Genomic DNA, 14638 nt, shown 5'->3' with positions numbered 1-14638 from the left:
AACACAGCCTTTGTTCTTTGACTTCGCAAATTAGTCTAGATTATTTTGCCAATACTTTTTGAAGGCAGCCAGCAACACTTACAGGAATGGAGGCTATTTCCTTTCAGTTGATTTGACACTCAGTTTATCCACGCATTGCAACAGTGAACGCTTCCAGATTTTAAAGTAACCATTAAAGTAACTTCTTGGATTTTCTTAACAAGATTAATTAGAAAATAAATGCTAAGAGGTCTTTGCTTCTACTACTGTGGAGGCCCACCAAACCTGCCGTTTTTTTCCCTTCAGCTTAAAGTATGACTTTCATCCATAGCTAGCTCAAAAAATTAATTTTCCTCCTCCTGTGTAGACGTGGGCCCTTTCAGACCGATTATTTCTCATCGTGCCTAATATTGAAAAGATTAATCATAGCTGAGAGAGGCACAAAGAGGATTAAAATTCCTGTTTCTCTTGCACTATAGGCCTCACGGAGTTATTGTTAAAAGGCTAAAGTGGCATAAAAAAGCATCATGACTTAAAGGGGTCATATCATGAGAAATCAAAATTTCCTTGGTCTTTTGCAGTAAGAGATCAAATGTACTGTAAAAAAATATATATTGTGTAGCTGAAAACATCCTCCCCAGTCAAAAAATACATTTATTGAAACTAAACTGCAAAAATGCTAATTTGGCAATTCCTAAATCAGATGAATGATTTAATGATGAAGTGTGTAATTTTTGCTTTGACCCTGTAATGCCTGACATATTAAATAATGGTTAGAAGAAGAAAAAAACTACGTTTTTGAAGGTTCAGTCAAACTTTTAAAAAGAAGTTTGCATATGTGTTTTTTGTTCAGTATCATATTTGATACATCAGGCTTTTATGGTTAATTTAGTGGATATAATAAAAATATGGATCTCATACTCAAGGAGGAAAAAACACCTAAATTTTATTCAGAGGCCCAAACTGAGCAAACAGGCAATGTGAAGCAGTTGCTGTTATTTATTGTATAATTTAGCAAATTATATGATGCAATGCAGTGCAATGATGATTAAGAGATGCACAGTTAATTGTTTCTCAAAAGCTGATATATCATATTTAATGCTCACATTTTAACATGATTTTTCAGCTTTTATACGGTTAAAGGCACAAGGGCAAAAATGGGTATGGTGAAAAACTAAATTATGGAGAGGATAAAACATATCACAATAGATCACATAAGGGGAAAAGGTATTATTTTATGAAATAGTGACTGGATACATGTTCTGAACTGCAACTCTGTTTATGCTTGATATTACACATGTACAGTTGCTAATTTTCTCATAGATCAATAAGCCTTATGGTCTGTATGCAGCCTGTGTTCTATTATATGAGGTGCATACTGGGCCGTGGAAGTAATGAGTTTGCACAGAGATTATTGTGGTTATCATGATCTCAGCAGTACTTCTGCTTCAGTGCTGTTCAAAATCTCCTTGTAATCGTACTACAATATCAGCCCTGCAGATTTTAAAGACCAGCAGCATTTGTACTGTATTACCCGAGATAACCTGAAAGTTGTTGTTCTGTGGTCATGCACAAAAGCGTGCATAGAGTAGAATGCACTGAATGTATTACTGTATGGAGTTTACTATGGTCAGTAAAACCATGACCTGTTATATGTTAGAGGTCTCTAAAATATAAATGAATTCTTTACCTAATTTGGTGTTGGTGGCCTTGTAAATCTCTCATTATGCTATTATCACCAAATTAATTTATATATATATGTATGTGTATATATATATATATATATATATATATCTTGTGATCATTTTGACCCCATGGGGTGAGATCTTGCGTGGAGCCCCATATCGAGGGAGATTATCAGTGGTCTTGTATGTCTTCCATTTTCTAATATTTGCTCCCACAGTTGATTTCTTCACACTAAGCTGCTTACCTATTGCAGATTCAGTCTTCCCAGCCTGGTGCGGGTCTACAATTTTGTTTCTGGTGTCCTTTGACAGCTCTTTGGTCTTGGCCATGGTGGAGTTTGGAGTGTGACTGTTTGAGGTTGTGGACAGGTGTCTTTTATACTGATAACGAGTTCAAACAGATGCCATTAATACAGGTAACGAGTGGAGGACAGAGGAGCCTCTTAAAGAAGAAGTTACAGGTCTGTGAGAGCCAGAAATCTTGCTTGTTTGTAGGTGACCAAATACTTATTTTACCGAGGAATTTACCAATTAATTCTTTAAAAATAATTAAATTAAAAAATAATAAATAATTTAAAAAAATTACAGGCCTCTCTCATCTTTTTAAGTGGGAGAACTTGTCCTAAGTATTCAGACCCTTTGCTCAGTATTTAGTAGAAGCACCCTTTTGATCTAATACAGTCATGAGTCTTTTTGGGAAAGATGCAACAAGTTTTTCACATCTGGATTTGGGGATCCTCTGCCATTCTTCCTTGCAGATCCTCTCCAGTTCTGTCAGGTTGGATGGTAAAGGTTGGTGGACAGCCATTTTTAGGCTTCTCCAGAGATGCTCACTTGGGTTTAAGTCAGGGCTCTGGCTGGGCCATTCAAGAACAGTCACAGAGTTGTTGTGAAGCCACTCCTTCGTTATTTTAGCTGTGTGCTTAGGGTCATTGTCTTGTTGGAAGGTAAACCTTCGGCCCAGTCTGAGGTCCTGAGCACTCTGGAGAAGGTTTTCGTCCAGGATATCCCTGTACTTGGCTGCATTCATCTTTCCCTCGATTGCAACCAGTCGTCCTGTTCCTGCAGCTGAAAAACACCCCCACAGCATGATGCTGCCACCACCATGCTTCACTGTTGGGACTGTATTGGACAGGTGATGAGCAGTGCCTGGTTTTCTCCACACATACTGCTTAGAATTAAGGCCAAAAAGTTCTATCTTGGCCTCATCCGACCAGAGAATCTTATTTCTCACCATCTTGGAGTCCTTCAGGTGTTTTTTCATGTGTCTTGCACTGAGGAGAGGCTTCCGTTGGGCCACTCTGCCATAAAGCCCCGACTGGTGGAGGGCTGCAGTGATGGTTGACTTTCTACAACTTTCTCCCATCTCCCGCCTGCATCTCTGGCGCTCAGCCACAGTGATCTTTGGGTTCTTCTTTACCTCTCTCACCAAGGCTCTTGTCCCCTGATAGCTCAGTTTGGCCGGACGGCCAGCTCTAGGAAGGGTTCTGGTCGTCCCAAACGTCTTCCATTTAAGGAATGGAGGCCACTGTGCTCTTGGGAACCTTAAGTGCAGCAGAAATTTTTTTTGTAACCTTGGCCAGATCTGTGCTTTGCCACAATTCTGTCTCTGAGCTCTTCAGGCAGTTCCTTTGACCTCGTGATTCTCATTTGCTCTGACATGCACTGTGAGCTGTAATGTCTTATATAGACAGGTGTGTGGCTTTGCTAATCAAGTCCAATCAGTATAATCAAATACAGCTGGACTCAAATGAAGGTGTAGAACCATCTCCAGGATGATCAGAAGAAATGGACAGCACCTGAGTTAAATATATGAGTGTCACAGCAAAGGGTCTGAATACTTAGGACCATGTGATATTTCAGTTTTTCTTTTTTAATAAATCTGCAAAAATGTCAACAATTCTGTGTTTTTCTGTCAATATGGGGTGCTCTGTGTACATTAATGAGGAAAAAGAATTAACTTAAATGATTAACTTACTTTCCGTACTCTTTATATATAAAGAGAGAGAGAGAGAGAGAGCTTCATTTTTCAAATTTGGTTTCTTTTTCTGAATCTTTATAAGCAGAACGCATTAAAGTTACCTGTAACACCTGCCCTCAAATAGCACTTCCCAAATAGCATCCGAAGAGGGCGAATAAGAGAAGGCACAATTATAAATATTGAGTTTGCGTTGAGTTGTTTTTTTTTTACATTCTAAACCAGTATGCTGTTATTTTCTAGGACACACAATTTACAGTTGTGGTCATTGTGAACTTTATAAAATTTGTCCATCGTTTGTGTTCCATGAAAAAACCACAGCATACTGGTCTGTAGAGACATGAGGATAAGTAAATGATGACTGAAATTGTCTATTTGTCCTCCATTTTTAACATATAACCTATTGTATCATTATTCGCTTGAAAAGTCCTTCTGACCATCAAGGGGTCAACATGTCAAGGCGAGCCATTAATTTTATGTCTCTTGAGTTCCAAACACTTTCTGATCAATTCCTGCTGTTGATTAACCTCAGGACAGTGTCGTCACTGACACAAAAGAGTTATTAAAAGCTCTGAGTGTCTCATAACACAAAAACATAGTGACATGTGTACACATCACTAGTCAGATAGAGATGGTGCTTTCACAGATATCTTATCTGCTGATTACTTCAGAAAAAAATAAATCCAGCTCAAAGGCTCTGTCCCTTGACAGGAAACCAATAAAGCCATAAGTCGATGATTACTGCAGACCTTGCTCTCCTTGAGGCCCCTTCACCCCGGGAGCTGTTAGGAGGTGTGTTGGCTTTCACAGTGCCTGGGTGTTACTCAACAGCCTCTTGATAAAGGAGTCAATGACTGCCTTTCCCTTAAGCTGAGCAGTAAAACAATTAGGAAACTGTCGGAAGTGTTTGTCATTGATACATCCACTAAACCCCCTCGACCTGTTTATGGATACAGGCAGTGTTCTCATTGGAGTTTCTCTCGGAGCAAGTCCATCATCTCCATCAATAATACCATGTACAGACTTAAAAGTTAAGCAGGAAAGACAGTGGATAAGAAAGAGAGAGTGTAAATATTTGTAAATTTAATTAGGCTCTTTTGGCATGTAGTAAATTGAAATAAATAAATGAAATAAAAAGCCCACCGAAATTTATTTCCCAGTAATATTGCAGTGCCTAAACACATTGATTAGTCAGTGCTATGTGTTGCATATTTCATAAAGCATTCAGTCATCTAGTTCAAATGGCAAATGTTGCAACAACTAATTTTTTTTTCCCTGAGGTCCACTTATAATGCTAGCAAGTTTGTTTTTGCAACAGAAAGTCATAATTTAGACCATTTTCCACTCTGTCTCTGACCTTTAGTTATGAAACAGGCAGTTCCTGATGATATGATCCCTTTAATATTTCCTTTACAGACAAAATATGCCATCAGTCTTTGTGTGTGGTGCCTGCAATATTTTGCAGCATGGTGACAAAGTTCAGATGCATTTGTCAATCAGCTTGGGTTATAAGATGCATATTTCACAATTTATAGCTTTTAGCTGTCTTGAAGAAATGTTTGTTGCCACAAATAAGGCTATGTAACTTAGCAGGTTTAATCCACTGAAAAATGTGCAGGATGGGAAATGCTTTGAAACGGCAGATCCAAATGACTGGGTCAAAAGCTGGAGCATTATTTCACAAGAGGGGTCCATAAAGATTAGCCATGCATTGAATGTTGCACACTACTACAGCAAAGCAGCCTAGTTTTCCTAATTCCTGTTTTAGAGAGACCATTTACTGGTGACAGACGACAGGACGAAAGGAGAGAGACCAAAGACAGACAGTCAATAATCAGCCGGTGGAAACAAACCCCTTGAGGCTGAACGAAAAACATCACTGGAATTATTATCTTGATTGAACTGTGCTACGAAAACAAGCCTGGAACATTCTTTGAACACTTAATGTCTGGGCCACAGGCGAGATGTTAAAGACAGTCTGATGTTAAAAAATGTGATCTGTCCCAACTTTAATTATACCAGCCAATATTTCATACTGGAAATTACATCTGTAAATTTGATATTGTTTGTGTGTGTGTGTGTGTGTGTGTGTGTGTGTGTGTGTGTGTGTATATATATATATATATATATATATATATATATATATTAGTCAAATACATTACTTTATTGTAACAAACAAAGGCATTTAAAAGACGAAAAGTGACTTAAGTGGCCTTAAAAGTCAATATATTGTTTGTTTATTTATTTCCATATCATTGAACATAAGCCTATCCAACGGTTAAAATGTTTTGTTTTGTTATATGCTATTTTTAATTGTTAAAATGTGTCTCAACTTTTAAAACAAGTAAGAATGTGTCGTGTGAACAACATTTTAAAGGTACTTTAAAGATGAAAAATTTCTTATAATGGAATTTACGATGCATACAGATGAAGGGCATGAAAAAATATTTTCATTTTTAACTTTTTTTTATATATTTATTATACTAAATTATTTTGTTAGTTTGATGGCCCAAACTAATTTCATTCAACACCCTAAACTTGTTTAGATGAGTTCAGCACTAGCAGACGTTCAGCATCAGCAGAAAGTCTGTCTGTGTGCCTTTCACAACTCTTGTTTTCATGTTTATGTTTTCATATTTGCCTTGGCTGACGAGTATCTGAAAACATATTTTTAGCCCCTCCAAAGTAAAACTGGAAGACGCTGCGCAAAATTGGAATTAACCGAAACTGTTCTGTGTGCGTGTGTGAACTGTCTGTTTGTGTGTGAGAGTCTGAGTGTGTGAGGATGAAAGCGTGCAGGCTTGTACACATATTTTTGGTGGTGTAGTCAGCGTTCACAGGAAGCAGCGGATTTGTTTACATGTGCCTCTCCATCAACAGATATGTTGAGCTTTCACTCTGAGATGATGAACTAGATGACACGATTAAATCGCTGTCAACTACGCGTCCAGGCCAGCCAGCAGTCAGCCGGCACAAGAGAGCCATACACTGATGGAGGTCCAGCTCAATACTGATGGATTCAAAAAATTTAGAAATGTAGCATTACATCACTTGTTCACCAATGGACACCAACTTCAATGCATCAATTAAGACATTTTTAACTTCAAGCTGTTGCTTCTGGCTAAAATACAGTTCCTCTATCCATAATATTGCTTTCTCCAGTGAAAAAGTCGTATACCGTCTGAATCGGGAGAGAAATATGCATAGATCAAGCACTGTTAACAAGCAAAAAAAGGTCCAAACAGTTCGAAAAACAAATGTGTCGGTGGATTTTTATGTGAGAGAACAACAGGGAATGGGAATTTTCTCTGAGGAAAAGTTATGTTTATGGATTATTACCAAAGGCAAAAATGCTATGAAATGCACATCATGTTTTGTGAGAAAGTATGATATGCTAGAGCAAAATAGGCAAATTGTTTATATCAGCACCCCAAAATTAGCAAGAAGAATAAGAAGAAAGCAAGCATTTCATTCAGCAAATATTATGCTGTGATATACATTTGGTACTTATACAGCAAAACATTGTTAAAATGGTCAAAATCTCCCAGATGTCCCTGCATTCTTATTTTTAACCTAGTTTTCAATAAGGATTGAAAACGTGTAGCTGTGCATGCATCAAACAGGAAGTTTAGTTTTGAAGGTGTTCTTGTTTGATTTAGTTCATCCCAGTTCCTGATTATGTCATCATCTTTGAATCTTAGGTTCTCTTTTCTGTCTAACCCAACAGGCACACCTCATTCCTCTTCCTGTTATATCTCTCAAGAATGCTTCTCTTTCATGATGAATGTTCGTGTATTAGCCTGTCAGCCAGATAGATACACATGGACAGCAGAAGTCTTTAATCTCTCCCTCTCTCACTCTCTCTCTCTCAGCCCAGTTCCCCCCTCCTGCTGCAGGAGTCTCTGTGGAGCCCGTCAGTCAGGTCTTCAGAGAGACATTCAGCTCAGACACGGAGCAGAAGATTTATAGCCGTGAGGTGAGAGCAGGTGAGACAAAAGGGAGCATTTTTCAGTTGCTGCTGTGCTAGTCATCAGCGGGTCAGATCTCATTAGCCGTCTGATTTATGGAGACCGAGGGTCACCGAGCTGAGGGATTGGTGATTTAATGGTGATAGTGGAAGCTTCATGGAATGCACTGGAGAATCATTTTTGAGAGAGGAACCTAGCTGTCTTTTTACTCAGTCAGTCCCAAACTGGTAAATTGGTTGAGATTTTCCAAATTTGACAGTTTTGCATGAATTTGTCCACAACCACTTAATCACTGGGTGCCAATAACACAATTGAGAAGAAATACATGCACAGAAACACAGCTAGGCCCTTTTGAATTCAAATCAGATTTTTGAGCAGTAGCTTTAAAAAAAATTATATAATTATTAATAATTATAATAATTTTACATGAATTATATATTTTAAAATCTATGTTTATTTTTTATGTTATGTTTATAGAAAATGCAAATAAAATATACACTCAAGATTTGTTTTGTTTTAAGAAATTAGAAATTAATACTATAAAATATTTTTAGCAAGGTCGCATTAAATTGATTAATAGCTATAAAAGTAAAGACATTGTAAAATTACAAAATTTTTATTTCAATGAATGCTGCTATTTTGACATTTCTGTTCATCAATATATCCTAAAAAACGCATCCCAGTTTCCACAAAAATATTAAGCAGCACAACTGTTTTCAGTATTAAAAATTATAACAAAATAAGACAATAAAAATAACAAAAGGAGACTATACATTGGAGTAATGGTTGCTAAAACAGGAATGAATTACATTTTAAAATATATAAAATTAGAAAATAGTTATTTTAAATTATAATATTATTATAATATAATGTTTATATATATATATATATATATAAATATACTGTGTATATATATATATATATATATATATATATATATAAATAGATCATTGTATATATATATATATATATATATACAATGATCATGTAGTAGGTCTTGAGATTGTTTTAAACCAGTAATGCATTCTTGTGCAGTAGGTGATTTTTCATGGTTATGAAAAATGCCCCCTCAGATCATTCCAAATTAACTTGAAATATCCCCTTGAGGTGAGGACATTCCTAAACATTCCAAGACAGAGAGCCAGGCCTGACCGTAGATAACACAGTGAAGCTGTCACGCCCTGCCTGGACATACTGTCTCCAGATCTGGACATGTCTCCGCTCACCCCTGAGCTTTGACTCAAATCTCATGTGTCACAAACTGAACCCGGGATGTGGAAATGTGTTTATTGTGATGGAATTCATCATGTTCCATGTTTCCTGGAAATGACGGCTCCTCTGCCGCCCACTAATTCCCCCAGGTGTGATCCAGAAACGAACTTCCAAAAGACACACTGCTGTCACATTCAGCAATCAGCTGATTTCTCCAAGGAATTACATCACAATACAAATGCAGGTTGGACATCGTCCTTGGCTCTGATCCCTCACATGTGGACTCATAAATGACTCAGAGTCAACTTTACCTGTATGTGACGTCCACGTGCAGACAGACATTTAGCCCGGGACTGATGAACTGCTTTGAGCAAATAAAGAGGCCATCAGCTCAGCAGCTTCTGGCTGCCAGCAGAATATCACTCTCACTTTATACTGAGGTGTTGAGTGCTGGAGACAAAGCGAAGAGCCGATGATTTAAGATCCAGGGAACAGAGACAGCGCTATCTATGCAGCAGACCTACAAACAGTGTTTTTGCATAAGAAAAAAAAAAGTAGTTCATGACAGATGAATCTCCTCTGGTTTGAGCGCAGTGGTGAATTTCTGATAACCTTTTTAAAAGGCGTTGGGTGTTCCTGGATCACAGAGAAAATTCCAAGAGGTTCAGATCCATATTTTAAAAACTAATTTTTCAGTGGTAAATTTCTACATCCTGCTATTTCAGACTCAAGTTTGGAACAGGACTATCTGAGTTGCGTGACCAGTGCAAGATAGGAAGAGTGTTCAGGAAATCTGTTTGGAAATTCCATTTGATGAGTTTCTGAGCAACATTGGTGTGTCAAAAACAGTTTCTTTTAAAGGAATATTTCATTCAAAAACTAAAAATCTGTTATTATTTACTCATCTTCGTGTGTTTCCAAAACTGCACACTTCATATTGAGGACATCTGTCGTGCTGATCAGGTTAAAGTTGGCATGTTTATAGCTAGCTTCCTTAATAATAAACATTCAGTTGAATGCCAAAAATTGGAAGGTAACTCTATCACTAGCTTGAAGTTTTGTTACCATCCAGCAACGCAAGAATGCATGTTAAGTAATGGTTAACAAATTGCCCAGAAGTTCATTTAAGCTTTTTCCCTTCTCTGCCAGAAAAAAAAGCATTTGAAAACTCATCATTTGTATTCGGAAAACATCAGATTCCTCTCACATCTGATTTGATTTACCGAAATTTTCTGATTCTTCTGTTTTTATTTTCCTGTTTTTCTTGCCAGAGTGCATTTATCTGCATTAAGTTTCCTTCTGAGTCATATTGTTCCCTTTCTGTATCCAATTTATTTCTTTCGATTTGTCTTGTTTTCTGTAATTAATAGCTTGTCATGCTGTTTTTTATTATTATTTATTATTATTATTTTTTAGTTTATTTATCATGCTCTGTGAAGCAGCCTTGGGTTCTGTTAAAGCTGGATTTCTTAAAATGTATCGCTGTGACCTGTAGGCCTGTTCATTCATATGGAAGTACAGTAAACAAAAGAATACATCAATTAATATATAAAATTATTTATATGGGGTGCTGTGTGTACATTAATGAGGAAAAAAAATTAACTTAAATGATTTTAGCAAATGGCTGCAATATAACAATGAGTGAAAAAATTTAAGGGGGTCTGAATACTTTCCGTACCCACTGTATATATAATGCCACCTTTCATTAAGATTTTATCTGCTATAATAATAAAGGTATTTAAATTTTAGGATTTTCTCAGTGAATATTGATAAATGCTTGCGATGAATTTGATTAATTAGCATATCATGTAATTCATTTGATTAAAAATAATCAATTGACATCAATTATGTAATAATGTTTATATGAACAGTCATGCATGTAGGCATGAAAGTAATGACCCATTACTGTGTCAGTCTAAATGAAGAGGGCCAGTGTGAGGTGTGTTCAGAACATTAGTTTTTTCTTATGCTAAATGTTTGTAGTATGACATCACAGTCACATGCTGCTACAGAGAAGTTTTCAGACCACACCGTAGAGTACATGTGAATGTAATATCTGCTGTTTTCAGTTGATGTCATTTACAGTATAGGAATGAATAGACACAAACACAAAATGTGGCTGCTGGTGATGTTTAACACATCATATATGTATAGAATGATTGAATGTGGTGGATATTGATTTAAACGACTAGCTCATCCCATTTGGACATGCAGCCCTGAAACTGCTTGTTTTTATAGTGCTATTTGTTAATCAAAGTGCATGGATCAAATGTGCTGTGTCTTTACATTTTTGACTTGATCTTTTAGACAACATCCAAAGCTGAGACAGCAGACTAAGTAAACATTTCAAGTGAACACTGGACTCCCAATTTAATTAAACACAAGAGTTCATTAGTCTTATCCCGACTTCAGAAAACTTTGAAAGCATAAGGTTCAGAATTCATTTGATCATCATTAGCAGAAGCTCATAATTACCCGTGACCTTGGTGAAGTTCCTGAATGCCTATATGGAGATCTAATTAGTTGTGAACAATATGGCAACATTTATGTGAACATCAAGAACATGTGACTATTCTGTAAATCTTGTTAATTTAAAGGAATAGTTCACCAAATATGAAAATTTGCTGAAAATGTTTAACTCCATCAGCAGCATTTGTGACAAGTGGTAATTACTAAAGAAGCTAATTCTCTAAATGCACTGTGAAGAAGCAGTATTGGTATATCTTTCATAATGGCAGACTTTTTTTATTGATTTTCAGATCATAGGCTGCGAGAGGAAAGAAGAACAAGAAAACCAGAAAGCACAAATTACAGCATTGAGAAGCACTCAAAAGATTTAATAAAACTGAATTAAAACTTCAGAATTTTTTTGTGCACTGAAATACTGTGCACAAAGTTAAAGAACGTTCATAAATTTGGCCCCTTCATACTTTGGGACATATGCCAAAGAACATAATCTAAAACTGATTTTATATCTATATGTACTGTAGGGTGGGCTATATTTTTATGTTGACTACAGGATTCACTCATCAGCATTTGGAAACCATGACTTTTCTGTGACTGGTGTGGTGAGCAAGTCATTTTTTTGTGTGTATTCCTTTTGTGTCACGTTGCATGAGAGCATAAATTAACAAAACAGAAATAAAATATGAATTAGTCTTCATTTCAGAGCTGCACGTGCCCGAATGTCCAACTCACCACCACCACATGTCCTCTAATCCCATACATGACAGTTAAAAATCTCTCCTGTGTTGAGAAAGAAAGGCTCTCTTGCTCAATTTGTGCTAACTGTTCATTCGATCGAGCACCAGGAACGTGAGGTGTTAGATGTATCGCAGTGCTCTTTTGCCAAGGATATCAGCTAAACCTCAGATCTCTCAGATATGGCTTGGGTTGCTGCTGTAAACGTCTCTCTTGGCACTTAAAATGTGTCGCATGATTTCTTCCCTGCCTCATAAACAGAGGGGCAAACTGGAACTGTGATAAGCCCTTCTGATTCCTTTGAAGTGCATGACTACTCATCTTGGAAAGAGATCATGGCATGTATGAACAGAGATCTCAATTTGTGAGAGCGATTGGGGTATTGGATTTTCAAACCTCTGAAAGCTGAGCAGGAAAAAAAAGAGAACAACATAGTCGCACATAAATCATTTCAATCTGCTGTACAAACACAAGAGCTCAATATTTGTGCCTCATTTTTTTCTTACCCTTTTGAAATAGGTCCTATTCTATTGCTGTAATGCCACTGAATTTGATATGACCACAACAGCACAAGCCAAGTGGTTCCCAAATCCATCTTTTCCTCCTATGGTTCACAAAAAGTCGTTACAATGAAGCTAAATAAGGGTATAAACATTTAATTATATAGCTCATAATTTAATCAGAGCCATGGTACTTAAATTAATGAACAGTTTTAATCATATAAACAATTAATCTTTATTAACAAGAATGCAATACAGTATAATGCACTCTAATTTAAAACGTAGCTTAAAAAAATTAAGCTATTCAAAAAGCATGTCATCCAGAGATGTTTTCAAATCGTTTATTTAAAACATTTTATACAAATGTATTCACTAGAAAGAATCAGACTTTCCAGTGCTTCATATGAGAAAGAACCATGAAGGACAAAACAGTTAATTAGAATGATTCAGACTTTTCCAAAGCTACATATAGAGAGCCATTTGGACGAACCAATTCACTAATGATTTGGACTGTCACAAATATGTTAAACTAGCATTAACCAGTGAAACTAAGTTGGGCTAACATGGAAATTCAGCAGGACAGAATTCATTTAAAAAGTATTTCATACTTGGGTAATACTAATGATAACGTCTAGGTTACTTGTGTAACCCTCGTTCCCTGAAGGAGGGAATGGAGACGTTACGTCAGTGACTGACGAATTGGGATCTTGCCCGAGAGCCCAATCACCTTCGAGTGTTAACTAAACAGCCCGTCTCAGGGACGCCGCCTGCTTTGGCGCTTCACGGGCTTGGCAGGGGCGGAGGCGGGCTGCGCCGGTTTCCTGCGGCCAGCTCCACGCTGCGGCTGTTGTGAAGGCTGCTGTTGTGGCCGCGCCGGAGCGGAGGTGGAGGGCAAAGCTTTTGGGCAAAGCCCTCCACCGCTTCGCCAAATAGGCCGGCCTGGGAGATTGGGGAGTCCAGGAAGCGATGCTTGTCAGCCTCCCTCATATCCACCAAGGTCAGCCACAGGTGGCGCTCCTGGACCACCAATGTGGACATCGTCTGACCCAGGGCCCGCGCCGTGACTTTCGTCGCCCTAAGCGCGAGGTCCGTCGCCGTGCGCAGTTCCTGCAGCACACCTGGGTCAGCACCACCCTCGTGCAACTGCTTCAACGCCTTGGCCTGGTGGACTTGCAGGAGGGCCATGGCGTGCAGGGCGGAAGCGGCCTGTCCAGCAGCACTGTAAGCCTTAGCTGTCAGAGCGGACGAAAACTTACAGGCCCTGGACGGAAGGCGTGGACTACCTCTCCAGGCGGCAGCGCTTTGCGGGCAAAGCTGCATGGCAATCGCTAAGTAGCCCTCCGAGAACCAGAGGAGCTATAGCGGGGCATGGCAAGGGGGATACCCCCCCGTTTAATGAGGAGGTATCTGGACCGCAATGTCGCGATGGTCATGTTCCCGCACTGAGAACATGACTCATCCATGAGCGCTGCCTCAGCGTGCTGTAAGCCCAAGCACGCGAGGCAGTGATCATGACCCTCAGATGGAGGCAGGAAATGACCACAACCAGAAACGCACAAGCGGGAAGCCATCTTTAAAAAGACGCCCGTCGCTCGTGAAGCTCTTTTAGAAATAGCTCTTTTAGAATTTTTTGGAAAGTACTCTTTCAGAGAGAGCGCTGAAGCGCCCAGGGGAGGTCGCGGCAAGACCACAGAATGGAAGCTGCAGCCCGCCGAGGTTTCAGCAGCCTGGATGGCAACCCCCGCTGATACGCCGTCACACCAACGCCAGCTGTTTCTCTTGAACACTCGCGGAGATTCGTCCTGTAGAAGGCTCGGCTCCGAAGCGAAAAGCTGATGTGCGTTTGCACGCGCTCTCCTTTTATACCCGCGCTGCGGGGCGGGGTGCGCGTGGCGAAACACGCACGCCAACTGTCATTGGCTTGTTTAGTTAACACTCGAAGGTGATTGGGCGCTCGGGCGAGATCCCAATTCATCAGTCACTGACGTAACGTAGAACGTGACGGACTGAATGGAAACTTGCAGTACCCTGTGCAAATCAGATGTTGATTCAGTAGCCATTCTGATTGATTCAGTTAATTGGATGATTCATTAGACTGATTCAAACAGTAACTTG

The sequence above is a fragment of the Sinocyclocheilus grahami genome, unplaced genomic scaffold (genome assembly GCF_001515645.1).
Source record: "Sinocyclocheilus grahami isolate Dianchi unplaced genomic scaffold, SAMN03320097.WGS_v1.1 scaffold297.1, whole genome shotgun sequence".
Lineage (NCBI taxonomy): Eukaryota > Metazoa > Chordata > Actinopteri > Cypriniformes > Cyprinidae > Sinocyclocheilus > Sinocyclocheilus grahami.
Note: the sequence above shows the minus strand (reverse complement) of the source record.